The sequence below is a fragment of the Lates calcarifer genome, linkage group LG2, assembly GCF_001640805.2.
Source record: "Lates calcarifer isolate ASB-BC8 linkage group LG2, TLL_Latcal_v3, whole genome shotgun sequence".
NCBI classification, from domain to species: Eukaryota; Metazoa; Chordata; class Actinopteri; family Centropomidae; genus Lates; species Lates calcarifer.
In genome coordinates this window covers 13,026,318-13,040,273 of record NC_066834.1, presented here as the reverse complement: position 1 = coordinate 13,040,273, position 13,956 = coordinate 13,026,318, and the positions used below count along the sequence as shown (strand labels likewise).

The 13,956-nt window shown below is 40.4% G+C and overlaps 11 non-coding genes across 11 annotated transcripts; all 11 read right to left on the bottom strand.

The window, feature by feature from the left end:
- Positions 1–7,488: 7,488 nt before the first annotated feature.
- trnah-gug (transfer RNA histidin (anticodon GUG)) lies at positions 7,489–7,560 on the bottom strand. The gene has a single exon. It is a non-coding gene; the product is annotated as a tRNA-His (tRNA).
- Positions 7,561–7,791: 231 nt separating this feature from the next.
- Positions 7,792–7,864, bottom strand: trnar-acg (transfer RNA arginine (anticodon ACG)). Its single transcript has one exon. It is a non-coding gene; the product is annotated as a tRNA-Arg (tRNA).
- Positions 7,865–8,269: 405 nt separating this feature from the next.
- Positions 8,270–8,341, bottom strand: trnah-gug (transfer RNA histidin (anticodon GUG)). Its single transcript has one exon. It is a non-coding gene; the product is annotated as a tRNA-His (tRNA).
- Positions 8,342–8,572: 231 nt separating this feature from the next.
- Positions 8,573–8,645, bottom strand: trnar-acg (transfer RNA arginine (anticodon ACG)). Its single transcript has one exon. It is a non-coding gene; the product is annotated as a tRNA-Arg (tRNA).
- Positions 8,646–9,050: 405 nt separating this feature from the next.
- On the bottom strand, positions 9,051–9,122 carry trnah-gug (transfer RNA histidin (anticodon GUG)). The gene has a single exon. It is a non-coding gene; the product is annotated as a tRNA-His (tRNA).
- A 231-nt stretch (positions 9,123–9,353) lies between these two features.
- Positions 9,354–9,426, bottom strand: trnar-acg (transfer RNA arginine (anticodon ACG)). The gene has a single exon. It is a non-coding gene; the product is annotated as a tRNA-Arg (tRNA).
- A 406-nt stretch (positions 9,427–9,832) lies between these two features.
- trnah-gug (transfer RNA histidin (anticodon GUG)) lies at positions 9,833–9,904 on the bottom strand. The gene has a single exon. It is a non-coding gene; the product is annotated as a tRNA-His (tRNA).
- A 231-nt stretch (positions 9,905–10,135) lies between these two features.
- On the bottom strand, positions 10,136–10,208 carry trnar-acg (transfer RNA arginine (anticodon ACG)). The gene has a single exon. It is a non-coding gene; the product is annotated as a tRNA-Arg (tRNA).
- Positions 10,209–10,613: 405 nt separating this feature from the next.
- trnah-gug (transfer RNA histidin (anticodon GUG)) lies at positions 10,614–10,685 on the bottom strand. The gene has a single exon. It is a non-coding gene; the product is annotated as a tRNA-His (tRNA).
- A 231-nt stretch (positions 10,686–10,916) lies between these two features.
- On the bottom strand, positions 10,917–10,989 carry trnar-acg (transfer RNA arginine (anticodon ACG)). Its single transcript has one exon. It is a non-coding gene; the product is annotated as a tRNA-Arg (tRNA).
- A 742-nt stretch (positions 10,990–11,731) lies between these two features.
- Positions 11,732–11,803, bottom strand: trnah-gug (transfer RNA histidin (anticodon GUG)). Its single transcript has one exon. It is a non-coding gene; the product is annotated as a tRNA-His (tRNA).
- Between the last annotated feature and the right edge of the window lie 2,153 nt (positions 11,804–13,956).

The window sequence follows — 13,956 nt, the reverse complement described above, 5'->3', positions numbered from 1 at the left end:
TTTTGTTTTTTGTTCCAGAAAGCTTTTATCTCTTAACTTGTTGTTGTCACCTCATTTGGCTGCCTTTTTTCATTTTGTTTTCCTGTAAAGAGTAATATGAATATACTACACATATTTGGGCAAGCACAGACTCTGGCAGCCATTTTGTTCTTTTATTGTCATGTCTGTGGGTGTATTGTTTATGGTTGTCTCTTGTTTGTGTTTGTGCATTTACATGTTTTAAAAATTCAAGGTGGTTATGAATAACTTGCTCTTTGCTGATTTTTAAAATGTATTTTTCTATTACCCAGTTTGTAACATGTGGACTGCTTCAGTACAGTAATGTCACTTTACACCAACATGAGACACAAAGGAGTCCAGTTTCATCCCTACAGAGGAAAGGGAAGCTTGTGAAGCACTTATATTACCATTCTCTCTGTTTTCTATGTGTGTGCGTGTGTGACAGTTGTCCAACTGGGGACATATATAAAAGATGTGTGTATATATAAGAGAAATGTAAGGACTACAACGTACAGTAGAAGCACTGATGAGATGTATAGCCTCAGTATAGAGTCACAGTTGGGTTTGCATGTTCTCCCTCTGGCCCCGGGTACTCAGGCTTCCTCCCACAGTTCAAAGACATGCAGGTTAGGTTAATTGGCGACTCTAAACTGCCTGTAGGCGTGAATGGCTGTTTGTCTCAATTTGCGTATTTGCTATTTTGAGTGCAGAGGTGACACTGACAAGTGTGGTTGCATGCAGTGCTCTACAAGTACCAGGCTGATGCATTCAAAATCAACAGAAAGTTGAGTGTGCTGCAATGGACTCCTCACCTTCAATGGTCACCATCCTGACTATGCAGCAGCGGAGGAGGGACTGAAAGTCTGTTTAAAGATATTTAATGCTTGTTGTAGCACAGGTATGGAAACATTTGTATATGTGTCAGTGAGTGTGCAAATGACAGTTATTATTTTGTGTGCTGTGCATTATCATTTTTGCAATTATCAGATCGTTAAGTAAGTTGAGTAAGGGGATTTTGGAAAATCGACAAAATAATGCCAAATCACAACGTCACAAAGTGAGTAGAAGAGAACCATAGCTGTACCAATCAGGGATCACAAGTGTTCTTACAACCACACAGTTTGATAGCCACACACAGTTGCATAGAATATCAGATGTTTTAAAAGAAAGACAAACATGATCATACACCAACACAGTGCTAAAATGATATATGTTAATTGACACACACAATTTGACTTAATCATGCTATTTTCCATTATTATACAAGCCAGAGAATGCAATCTTCTTTGCAGTTATTGTTTATTAGATTACGTTATGCTCACACGTTGTAAAATCTCACACATGCATGGAACAGATCGGGCAGTGTCCTAAAAGAGGTTCAGTTCTGCGCATGAGCTGACAGGGACCACCAATGCATTTTCAAACAAATGAAAATGGCAGCAGAGGAAAGAGAACACATAGTCATCGCTGATGGTGGTGTAATTTACATGTTGCATGAAGTGGGGCACACACAAGAGAGTAATGTTCATTTTTTGAAGTCGAGAAAGCAAAGCTGCCAGAGGATATTTTGGCAGGCGGGAAGGTACAAACTCGAGTGAGTGTTTGAAGGTTAAGAATTGGTTTTAGGGTTAGGGTTCAGGTTCAGTTGTGATGGTTCAGGTCAGGGAAAGGGGCTAGAGAATGCAGTATGTCAACGATGAGTCCCCACAATGATAGAACAAAGATTTGTGTGTGAGAGAGAGTACAGGCATAATACAGTGTGGTGGGTAAGTGTCAGCTGTTATTTCTGCATAAACAAACTGTGAGCCTGAAGCACAACCAGCGAGCCAATGTTAACATCACACACACACACACACACACACACACACACAGACAGACACACACAATTGGACAGCTCATTTGTTAAACTCAAGGGAATGATTTGATTTCGGCAGAGCTCCTCTCCTCCGTCTTTTCCTCCTGCTTGACCTTTTCCTTGTGTTTTCCAATCAGCAGCTCTTCTCCTCTTGTTCTTCAGTCTAATTTCTCTGCTTGACAGTTTCCTCCATCGATTTTTTTTTCACAACCAGCTATAGTCAGGGGAATGGAGGATGAGTATACAGATTGTCTTGTTTAAGTGGATTTTAAAGTGGGGAAGAAATTGTCTTTGGATTCCTGCTCTTCAACCGTTTCAATCCATCAACAAGCTTATCAGTGTTTCCAAACCTTGATCATGTAGTTTAGTCTCATTTGGCTTTGATTGGGTTTGTGAGATGGAAATCAATGAGGCAACTTTAACCTTCATTTCGTTCACAATCTGAAACACAAAGTAGACTAGAGCTGAGTCATAAACCAAAGTACTGGACCAAGTAAAACTATGACTTGATGGTGGCACTACAGGAAAGTCAGGGGATGACCAAAGTCAGTAGGATTTATCCTCTGGTGACTATGACTGCAGGCACCAATATTCATCACAATCCACAATCCAGTAGTTGTGTCTGGACCGAAGTGGCTAAATAATAAAATGACAAAGTGAATCAAGGGAATAAAAATCAAACTCTGAGGCTACGCAGCTTATAACTACCTCTGCTGTTGTAGTTCTTACATTTCCCTGAGATATGCACGTAGCACTGTGGAAAACGTTTAAGTGATAATGTTTTCAGAAAATAATGGCATAAATAGATTTATTTATCAGTTTATCCAAAGTGCAGCAAAGAGAAAAACACAATCTCAATCACAATTTGCACCTGCACACAGTTTTCCCAGGTACTGGGTTAGAGTTAGGGTTGTTCCAAGCAGGTTGGAGAAATCTCCACAGTTCTTCTGTGGATCTAGACTGTTTCAGCAGCATCTTTTACTCAGCCTGTTCAAGGCAGGAATGATGCAGCTACCAGCAGAGGTAGTCACAGAGCCAAACTGATGTTGGTGTCAAATGTCAAAGCTGCTGTGTTACACGTCACACTATTCCACGATGCTGGCATGCTGTATAACACACACCAGGGTGGCATTACATCAGCAATTGTGCAAGCAAAGGGGGTGTAATTAAGGGTCTTCTTAACACTGATATAGGGCAATCTGTGTGAAAAAGGGGCCAGTGTCTTCTGTCTCTTCATGTAATCCATGATGTTGAGATCAGGTCTCAGTGGGTGCCAGACCATCTGTCGCAGGACTCCTTGTTTTTTGGTGGTATTAGATGGTATTACTGTGCATACACCGACAGAAACTGTAACAAGGGACAGCCTTATTCAAAGTATTAGATGGCCATTAGAGCTTTACTACTACTGGACAACATTGTTATCGTTGGGGAAGAAATGCATGATGAGATAAAGGTGATCTTCTGGGACAGCAGCGATTTGAAATTTCCCAGAGCTGTCAGAGATACACGGAGCTGAGTCATGCTCGGAGAGACACCAGAACAAGTAGAACAACACATTGGTAAATCACCTGATTTTTGAGAGTTAGGTGAGAAAATTGACACCACTCTCATGTGCTTGAACCAGAAGATGGTTAGGTTAGCTTAGCTTAGCATAAAGACAGCAAGCAGGAGTAAACAGCTAGCCTGGCTCTATGCAAAGTTCAAAAATACACCTACCAACACCTGTAAAACTCTTTGAACAATTTGTATCTCATCTTTTTAAAATGTACACAAACATAGCAACTATATCTCCCACAAATTCACTTTACATATGACCAATCTGTAAAGAAATTATGCAAGTTTTTTTTTTACCTACCTACCAAAACAATTACAAGCCCTTTACATTATCTACTCATAGCAACTAAAGCATTATGGTTATGTGTGGGCACTGACTTACCTACCTAGGCCTATCACCCCTCCTGGGGCAGATGTCATCAACAAGGGTTCTCCAAGCATTTCAGCTCTGAGCTAACCTCTCCACCTGTCCCAAGTTGTGGCCCCTTCTCGTGGCATCTGCATCCATGTCTTTGAGCCAGGTGTTTCATGTTTGGCCTCTCTTTCTTTTCCCATGGGTGCTCCACTTGTCTTGTGATGTTTGAGGCCGTCTCCAGCATAGTAGGAGACTCTCTTCCTCTGCAGGCTGTTGTTTATTTCATTGCTGTAATTGCTGTAGTGCCTCATTGATTTAAAAATTACATTGCTTCTGAACATGTAAATGTATTTGCCATTACAGTTTAACTGTATAAAAACCTAGAAGACGCTCGTCGTATTTATGGAGATTTCTCAACAAAAAATAATTTAAATCACACTCACACTCTGCAATATGCATCTCTGACATTTCTGCTGCCACCCCACAACACAATGGAGATGAATAAAAGGAACTCCTAGTGTGATCTGTTGATTTTACCAGTGGTTGAATTTAATTTTTTTCCACAAGTCAATCTTCAATGTCATAAATACTATGAATTATGAAGAAGCATGTGCAGAAAACTCAGATACAGATAATCACAACACGTACAAATAAAACCAGTAGCATCTGCACTGATAAACAACTCAAAAGGCAACTGGGAAAATGTGTTTTTTTGTAATTTGGATGAACATTAAAACATCTAAAAAGCGATGCTGTAGGGTCGTTTACAATAGGATGCACTCTGTTTAAGACGATGTCTATCCAGGATCTGTCAAGCAGCTTGTAAGCTGAGTTGGGCAGCTAGTCAATAACCGTAAAAGGACACCTGACCTGTATAATCTGATTCCTTTCTGAGGGTTTCCTCCATCTACACTCCACGGCCTTCCTCTCTTTCTTCATTATTCATTATGAGAAACAGGAGACAGGGGGGAACAGCACAAACAAAGCCTGAATGCTTAATGAAGCTAAGCTCACATCAACATGCCATATAATTAATGAAATACAGTTGAACAGCATTTTAAAGCACGGACGGCCTTTTGAAAGTAGACTTTGGGAGACCAGATAACGCTGGGATTTGAAGCTGGAGTTAATTAACAAGTGTTTGAGAGAGGACTGTTTGTGCCGAATCAAGGGTGAGTTATCAGTTGCCCTGCTGCAAGGGTCCCCTGGTGATTTGGCACAAATTGAGAGAGCAGAGCAATTCCCCAGGAGTTTGGTTTAATTTCTTCTCTCAGAGAGATTCCACTGAACCATATTAACCCCCAGCACCATCAGGAAATTAAGTTGCAAAAGAGGCTTAAGGTTTCCAAACAAAACGAAATGAAAGGCCAACCATGGTCTTCATCAGCTTGCAGCTTGGATATTCTGTGAGGAGAGAACAATATTTCAAGAAATGTAAATAAGCCTCTATGTGCCCAGGAAAACATATTAGTAGGGGAGAAGCAACTTGAAACAGGGGGCAGTTTATTACTGTAGCATCTCTGGACAGCTACAGAGTGGAAATCAGGGAAGTGAATTTCACTTTTCAAAAAGAGAGCCACAGATATTTTTTATTTATCATTTAACGTCAAATAAAGTGCAGCTCACAGGAAAAACCTAAAGATCAATATTTGCTGTGACCACCCTTTACCTTTAAAACAGCACTCACAGTTTTTCAGGTACTTAGCAGAAAAGTTTTTCTGCAGTTCTTCTGTGGGTTTAGTCTGTCTCAATGTCTTCTGTCTCTTCATATAATCCAGACTGACTCCATGATACTGAGAGCATCTCAGACCATCTGTTGTAGGACTCCTTGTTCTTGTCTTGAGTGAGCAAGATTTAGCCGGGTTCAAATAACCTAGGAACACACCTGGGCCCTCAGGTATTCCAGGTTACACTAACGATGGGTGAACAGGTGAATCACACCAGCCACAAGCAAGGGTCCTCACAATTGATTGTGACAGACAACATCCTGACTACAAAATAATGATTTTTATAAGCCAGATCTTGGCAGTGGTGCAGTTTTTTTGTTTGCCAACTAAAAAAATTGAGGAGAAGAAGAGCTTTACCTGTTTTCATGTGGTTCAGGTGTTTTGTAGGGTGTGGGAGAAGTCTTTACTAAAACACTAAAATGGACTCAAAGGGTTTTAAGGTTAGAGCTTGGTGTAATACAGACATAGGCTGACTGTGATAGTCACTCATCTTTAAACTCTGTTTTGGTCTCCACAAAGAAAAATCTCTGTTTTTTCCCAAGCACTTTTAAAGACTTTCATCCATGTCCCAAATCCTACTTAATGGTGTCAAACTTGCATTTATCTATCCAACTTCTATTAGTATGTGAATACCAGTCCTCTTTCAGTATCACTGACAATGGTTATAGTCACGATTTGCTCTCCTCAGTTTATTTCCAAGCATGCTCCTACAGCCTGGTTGCGTCCCAACATGCTCTGTGGTTTGCTGTCCCTCTGCCTCCCTCCTGCTCTTGGATTATCCTGTAATCCCTGATATTCATTAGTCTGGGAGGTCAGAGGTCGTCTTATTACAATTCTGCAACACTGCTCTCATCTTGGTGTGTGGATGAACTGGATTGTTGGGGTTTGTGGGGTTAAAGCATAAACACAGGTCAATGTGAGGATGACAACTGTTATTATCTAACTCCTCTAAGCTCTTTGATCTGCAGCAGATGGCTTCCACCTCACAGTGTAATTTTAGAGTCATTTACAAACCTGAGAAGTGGAAAGGTGTGAATTCTGAAGCTGAAGCAATGCTTAAATTGCAGAAAATAGCAGGAAAAAAACAGCTAAATGCAGAAGTAAAACTTGGAAGCTGAAAGCTGAAAACAACAGATGAAGCATTCATTCAAATTGTAATTTTTTTTGCAGAAAATATATATATGAATATTTTAAAAGGTATAAATTGTAGGGAAAAATTGAATAAGATTAAATGTCCTTTAAAAATGTGAACATTGATAGTTGAATGGTTTCTGTAGCAGAAAGTATGCTGGAGTAGTTAGTGACCAAAAAAGGGGTGGAAGCAAAATGAAAAAACAGCTAAATGCAGAATCAAAAGTTGGAAGCTAAAATGTAAAACTAGAATTGGACTGGATCTCCTTAGATTTAAAATGGAGAGAATTAGGTCTCAGTCCTGTCTGTGTGTGTTCGCGTGAGAGAGAGAGAAAGAGAGAGAGAGAGAAAGAGAGAGAGGAGGTGAGGAAGAGATACCGTAAAAGTAAAATCTGTTTAAGGGTAATTCACCAGTCAAAATGACCCATGTGTTAATGTATAGGTTCTGAGTTGTGTGTGTGTGTGTGAAACTGTGCACAGAGAGCAGAGAAGGTGTTGATGACTTCATGTCCATCGTCTGTGCACAGGCAGCTGCAGAGAGCTGGTCCTGAGTAACTTTGAGCTATTAAGGTTACATTCAGAACCATCAGGAGTTAAAATCTTCTGACCTGAATCAGCCAAATCTAGAATCTTCTGATCCGTAGTCAGACACCTAATCCACTGAGCCCTTCATACATGGAGCAGTGGGAACAGCATGGTTCTCAAACCACTAAAGGCAAACAGCTATGGTTTTGTTCTTTAACAGACAAATACGGAGATCAACAATCAACTGATCTGTTTATTCAGGAAAAAAGGGGCCACATGCAGGAAAAACTACACAAGCTGTCAAGTACAAAATGAAGCAGAGGAGAACAACTTATTACTGCTGCTGTGACCCGGATTCGAACCAGGGTTGCTGCGGCCACAACGCAGAGTACTAACCACTATACGATCACAGCCGCTTGGCTTCCTGAGTGCCTCATTGTTGTGATAACATATTTTAGTTTTAGAATAACATACAGCTTGCAGCATGTCCTTAGTGATGTGTGAGATTCAGATGGCTGTTAGCAAATTTCGAAAGGATCATCATCATGATTTGTCTCTTTGCAGCTGTAAATGTTTTAATTAAATGTATGTAGAGGGAGAACTTCGCCATGAGGAGGATGTGAGTGATTTGCTAAATGCTAAGCCGAGCTAGCCAGGAGTCGAACCTAGAATCTTCTGATCCGTAGTCAGACGCGTTATCCATTGCGCCACTAGCCCTTCACATCTACAGCTCTGGGAACAGCTTGGTTCTCACAGCTCTACATACTTTCTGCTACAGAAAGCCTTCGGCTGTCAAAGCATTTAATTTATAAGCACATTTATTCTTGTCCTACTCTTTCCTACTATTTTTTTAATACTCTGCTTTTTTCTGCAAAAATTGTACTATTCAAATGCCTGCCTCAGCTATTGTTTTCAGCTTTAGTTTCCAAGTTTTGCCTCTGCATTTAGCTGGTTCTTTTTAGCTATCTTCTGTCATTTTAAACATTGCTTCAGCTATTCCTTCAGGTTTCAGCATTCACACTGCATTTCCTGCAGAAAATGTTTTTGTTTTAATTTTTGTACAATGAAGCAGAGGCTGGAGAACATTAAGCAGCAACAGAAAACAGAACAACTTATTACTGCTGCTGTGACCCGGATTCGAACCGGGGTTGCTGCGGCCACAACGCAGAGTACTAACCACTATACGATCACAGCCGCTTGGCTTCCTGAGTGCCTCATTGTTGTGATAACATATTTTAGTTTTAGAATAACATACAGCTTGCAGCATGTCCTTAGTGATGTGTGAGATTCCGATGGCTGTTAGCAAATTTCGAAAGGATCATCATCATGATTTGTCTCTTTGCAGCTGTAAATGTTTTAATTAAATGTATGTAGAGGGAGAACTTTGCCATGAGGAGGATGTGAGTGATTTGCTAAATGCTAAGCCGAGCTAGCCAGGAGTCGAACCTAGAATCTTCTGATCCGTAGTCAGACGCGTTATCCATTGCGCCACTAGCCCTTCACATCTACAGCTCTGGGAACAGCTTGGTTCTCACAGCTCTACATACTTTCTGCTACAGAAAGCCTTCGGCTGTCAAAGCATTTAATTTATAAGCACATTTATTCTTGTCCTACTCTTTCCTACTATTTTTTTAATACTCTGCTTTTTTCTGCAAAAATTGTACTATTCAAATGCCTGCCTCAGCTATTGTTTTCAGCTTTAGTTTCCAAGTTTTGCCTCTGCATTTAGCTGGTTCTTTTTAGCTATCTTCTGTCATTTTAAACATTGCTTCAGCTATTCCTTCAGGTTTCAGCATTCACACTGCATTTCCTGCAGAAAATGTTTTTGTTTTAATTTTTGTACAATGAAGCAGAGGCTGGAGAACATTAAGCAGCAACAGAAAACAGAACAACTTATTACTGCTGCTGTGACCCGGATTCGAACCGGGGTTGCTGCGGCCACAACGCAGAGTACTAACCACTATACGATCACAGCCGCTTGGCTTCCTGAGTGCCTCATTGTTGTGATAACATATTTTAGTTTTAGAATAACATACAGCTTGCAGCATGTCCTTAGTGATGTGTGAGATTCAGATGGCTGTTAGCAAATTTTGAAAGGATCATGATCATGATTTTTCTCTTTGCAGCTGTAAATGTTTTAATTAAATGTATGTAGAGGGAGAACTTTGCCATGAGGAGGATGTGAGTGATTTGCTAAATGCTAAGCCGAGCTAGCCAGGAGTCGAACCTAGAATCTTCTGATCCGTAGTCAGACGCGTTATCCATTGCGCCACTAGCCCTTCACATCTACAGCTCTGGGAACAGCTTGGTTCTCACAGCTCTACATACTTTCTGCTACAGAAAGCCTTCGGCTGTCAAAGCATTTAATTTATAAGCACATTTATTCTTGTCCTACTCTTTCCTACTATTTTTTTAATACTCTGCTTTTTTTCTGCAAAAATTGTACTATTCAAATGCCTGCCTCAGCTATTGTTTTCAGCTTTAGTTTCCAAGTTTTGCCTCTGCATTTAGCTGGTTCTTTTTAGCTATCTTCTGTCATTTTAAACATTGCTTCAGCTATTCCTTCAGGTTTCAGCATTCACACTGCATTTCCTGCAGAAAATGTTTTTGTTTTAATTTTTGTACAATGAAGCAGAGGCTGGAGAACATTAAGCAGCAACAGAAAACAGAACAACTTATTACTGCTGCTGTGACCCGGATTCGAACCGGGGTTGCTGCGGCCACAACGCAGAGTACTAACCACTATACGATCACAGCCGCTTGGCTTCCTGAGTGCCTCATTGTTGTGATAACATATTTTAGTTTTAGAATAACATACAGCTTGCAGCATGTCCTTAGTGATGTGTGAGATTCAGATGGCTGTTAGCAAATTTCGAAAGGATCATCATCATGATTTGTCTCTTTGCAGCTGTAAATGTTTTAATTAAATGTATGTAGAGGGAGAACTTTGCCATGAGGAGGATGTGAGTGATTTGCTAAATGCTAAGCCGAGCTAGCCAGGAGTCGAACCTAGAATCTTCTGATCCGTAGTCAGACGCGTTATCCATTGCGCCACTAGCCCTTCACATCTACAGCTCTGGGAACAGCTTGGTTCTCACAGCTCTACATACTTTCTGCTACAGAAAGCCTTCGGCTGTCAAAGCATTTAATTTATAAGCACATTTATTCTTGTCCTACTCTTTCCTACTATTTTTTTAATACTCTGCTTTTTTCTGCAAAAATTGTACTATTCAAATGCCTGCCTCAGCTATTGTTTTCAGCTTTAGTTTCCAAGTTTTGCCTCTGCATTTAGCTGGTTCTTTTTAGCTATCTTCTGTCATTTTAAACATTGCTTCAGCTATTCCTTCAGGTTTCAGCATTCACACTGCATTTCCTGCAGAAAATGTTTTTGTTTTAATTTTTGTACAATGAAGCAGAGGCTGGAGAACATTAAGCAGCAACAGAAAACAGAACAACTTATTACTGCTGCTGTGACCCGGATTCGAACCGGGGTTGCTGCGGCCACAACGCAGAGTACTAACCACTATACGATCACAGCCGCTTGGCTTCCTGAGTGCCTCATTGTTGTGATAACATATTTTAGTTTTAGAATAACATACAGCTTGCAGCATGTCCTTAGTGATGTGTGAGATTCCGATGGCTGTTAGCAAATTTCGAAAGGATCATCATCATGATTTGTCTCTTTGCAGCTGTAAATGTTTTAATTAAATGTATGTAGAGGGAGAACTTTGCCATGAGGAGGATGTGAGGGATTTGCTAAATGCTAAGCCGAGCTAGCCAGGAGTCGAACCTAGAATCTTCTGATCCGTAGTCAGACGCGTTATCCATTGCGCCACTAGCCCTTCACATCTACAGCTCTGGGAACAGCTTATTTCTCACAGATATACATACAAACAGTTGTGGTTTTGTACTTTGTGGACAGGTGTGGAGCATGTCAGAGCTTCAAGCTGGAAAATATCCATCCAGTTTCAAACTTTGTCACCACACCAGTCAAATGATCTGTCAGGTCAAAATAAGGAGCATACATGAGCTGTCCAGTTTCAGTGTTTGTATAATGAAGCAGAGGCTGGAGAACAGATGGTTTATGTAGCACTGCTGTGTATGTCCTTGAGGGAAAAAAAATATATAGAACAGCTTCATGACTGCTGTGACTGTGAAGTTCCGGCACCTTTTAGCACATGTTGAAAGACTATTCATCCATTATTTATCTGCTTTCAGCTGTAAATGCATTTTAACACGTATGGAGACAAACTTTACAGTGAAAATGTAATTGCTAAGCAAAAACGTAACCCAAGCTATCCAGGAGTTAGAATCTTCTGACCTGAATCAACCAAACCTTGAATCTCCTGATCTGTAGACACATTATCTATTGGGCCACTAGCCCTTCTTACATGGAGCAGTGGGAACAGCATAGTTCTCAGACCACTAAATGCAAACCATTGTGGTTTTGTCTGTTGTAAAGGACAAAAGTGTGTGGAGACCAACAATCAACTGATCTGTTGATTCATGAAAAAGGGGCCACAAAATCTACACAAACTGTCAAGTTTAAAATGAAGCAGAGGTTGGAGAACACCTTAGCAGGACTGCCGTGACCCGGATTCGAACCGGGGTTGCTGCGGCCACAACGCAGAGTACTAACCACTATACGATCACGGCTTCTGGCATCTCAGAGTGCCTCATTGTTGTGATAACATATTTCTAGCCCTGGAAATCAAGCAAACATACAATTATCTGTCCACTTTCAATTATAAACATCCATATATAATATATAGAGGTGGAATTTTGCAGCGAGCATGGGATTTATTTAGAATCTTCTCCTTTGTCCATTGCTTCACTAGCCCTTCATATATGGAGCTGTGGGAACAGCTTGGTTCTCAAAGCACTGAATGCAAACAGTTGTGGTTTTTCCACTTTGTAGACATGCTTGGAGAATGCAGGTCAACTGATCTGTTGAGTTCAGAATAAGGGGGCTTCATGCAACAAAATACTTGTCATCAGTCTGTGCAGGTTCTCAGTCATCCAGTTCATGGTAGTCCTAAGTGCTAGAGTTGAAGGCAACTGGACTGCTTATCAGTTTCTTGAAGATATTTCACCTCTCATCCAAAAGGTTTCCTCAGTTCTGAAAACTGGTTGGGGAGTCCCAGGTATTTAACCTCTTGGAGGTGCTCCTGAGAGTCGCTAACCCACCCTGACATCACGTGAGTCGTTACGGTCACATGTCTCAAGGTGTGAATGGGGGTTAAATCGCCTGGGTAAGGATCTCAGGACTGCATTATAGGTGACTGATAGTTGGTGTTGTAAGCCACCACCTCTGTTTAAAGATGGATGTTCCAGGTGGACATAAATGGCCCCTCTCTCAAACAATCTGTCCTCACTATCTAATATGTGGACCTTGTTGTCCTCCAGGACAAGGACAGGAAAATGTATCCTATATGTTTTTCATTACACCACTAGCCATTCATGTCTGAAGCTAATGGAGCAGCAGCTTGGTTGTTACAGCACTGCTGGCAACCAGTCGAGGCCCCTATTTTGTAGACAAATTTGACAATCAACTCATCTGAGGCTTTGTGCAGGAATATATATACACAAGATGTCCAGTTTAAAATGAAGGCTGGAGAACATTAATCAGCAACAAAAATCAGAGCACCTTGTCACTTCTGCTGCAACTTGCATTTGAACTGGGGTTCCTACAGCCACACTGCAAATTACTGACCATTATATGATCACAGCTACTTGCTTACATGAGTCAGATAAATGTAAGCAGGACAAAGAGATTTTCTCTCTTTCCATTAAAACATCAAATTCTTCCAGTAAACTTACAAAAAATTGCTGTACACTTTAAATTGCCTAAATTTGAGTAGAAAAGTTTTCATGCAAAAACACTGACAGGCTCTTTTACAAAGCTCAATCGGTTACCACGGCAACTTCAAACTGGTCAATAAATAAATAAACCACACAAGAACACACGAGCAAAGCTGTGTGTAATCCATGTTTTAAAATATAGAGGAAATAAATCCTCAGATGAAGGCTTGTTTCACAGACGTATCAAACATTTATTTTACAGAGGTCACATTCTGACCGTCACATTCACAGATGATGTTCTGGTTATTAGATCTGGGCCCAAACAACCACCTGCTTCTTGTAAAGCAGTGATGCAAATCATGAATGACATAACAGTGTGTGTGTGTGTGTGTGTGTGTGTGTGTGTGTGTGTCGGACAGATAGATAGAGCCTCTGTGTTTTATCTATTTTATTAATCCTCTCTGTGTCTGGATGTCTGCCTGCACAAACTTTGTCAATCAGGCTTTAGCTGCATTTAAACAAAAGCTTTTCAGTGGAGTCCAGTTTATACTGAAGAGTCATGATCAAGTACAGATAAACCGCTCTACACTGTAAAAAAAAAAAACCTGGTTCAAGGCATCTTTTCTCTTTGCTTGAGATGAATATTTTTAGCATATTATATTAACTTCTCATACCTCAGAAAGTAACATATTTGCTAGTTACAACTAAAAGATTTTGAACATGTCAATTCATGTTCATGTAACATTTGCAACACGTCCAAAAAAAAAAAGAGCGAAATACATTGTTGGTTTTTGCCTTGCAAAATGATAAATATGATTTCATTCTGATCTGATGTTGCTATCAGACTGTGAATGCCTTTCAAAATTGTTACAAATGATCATTTCAAATATATAAGTGTTTCTTAAACTGCCACCACTGTGGTTCGGGTTCAGCAAAGATGGCAGTCGTAGTTAAAGCAGCAAAATGTAACTGTGATTAATTCTGTTGGGCTCTGAGTTCAAGTGGTA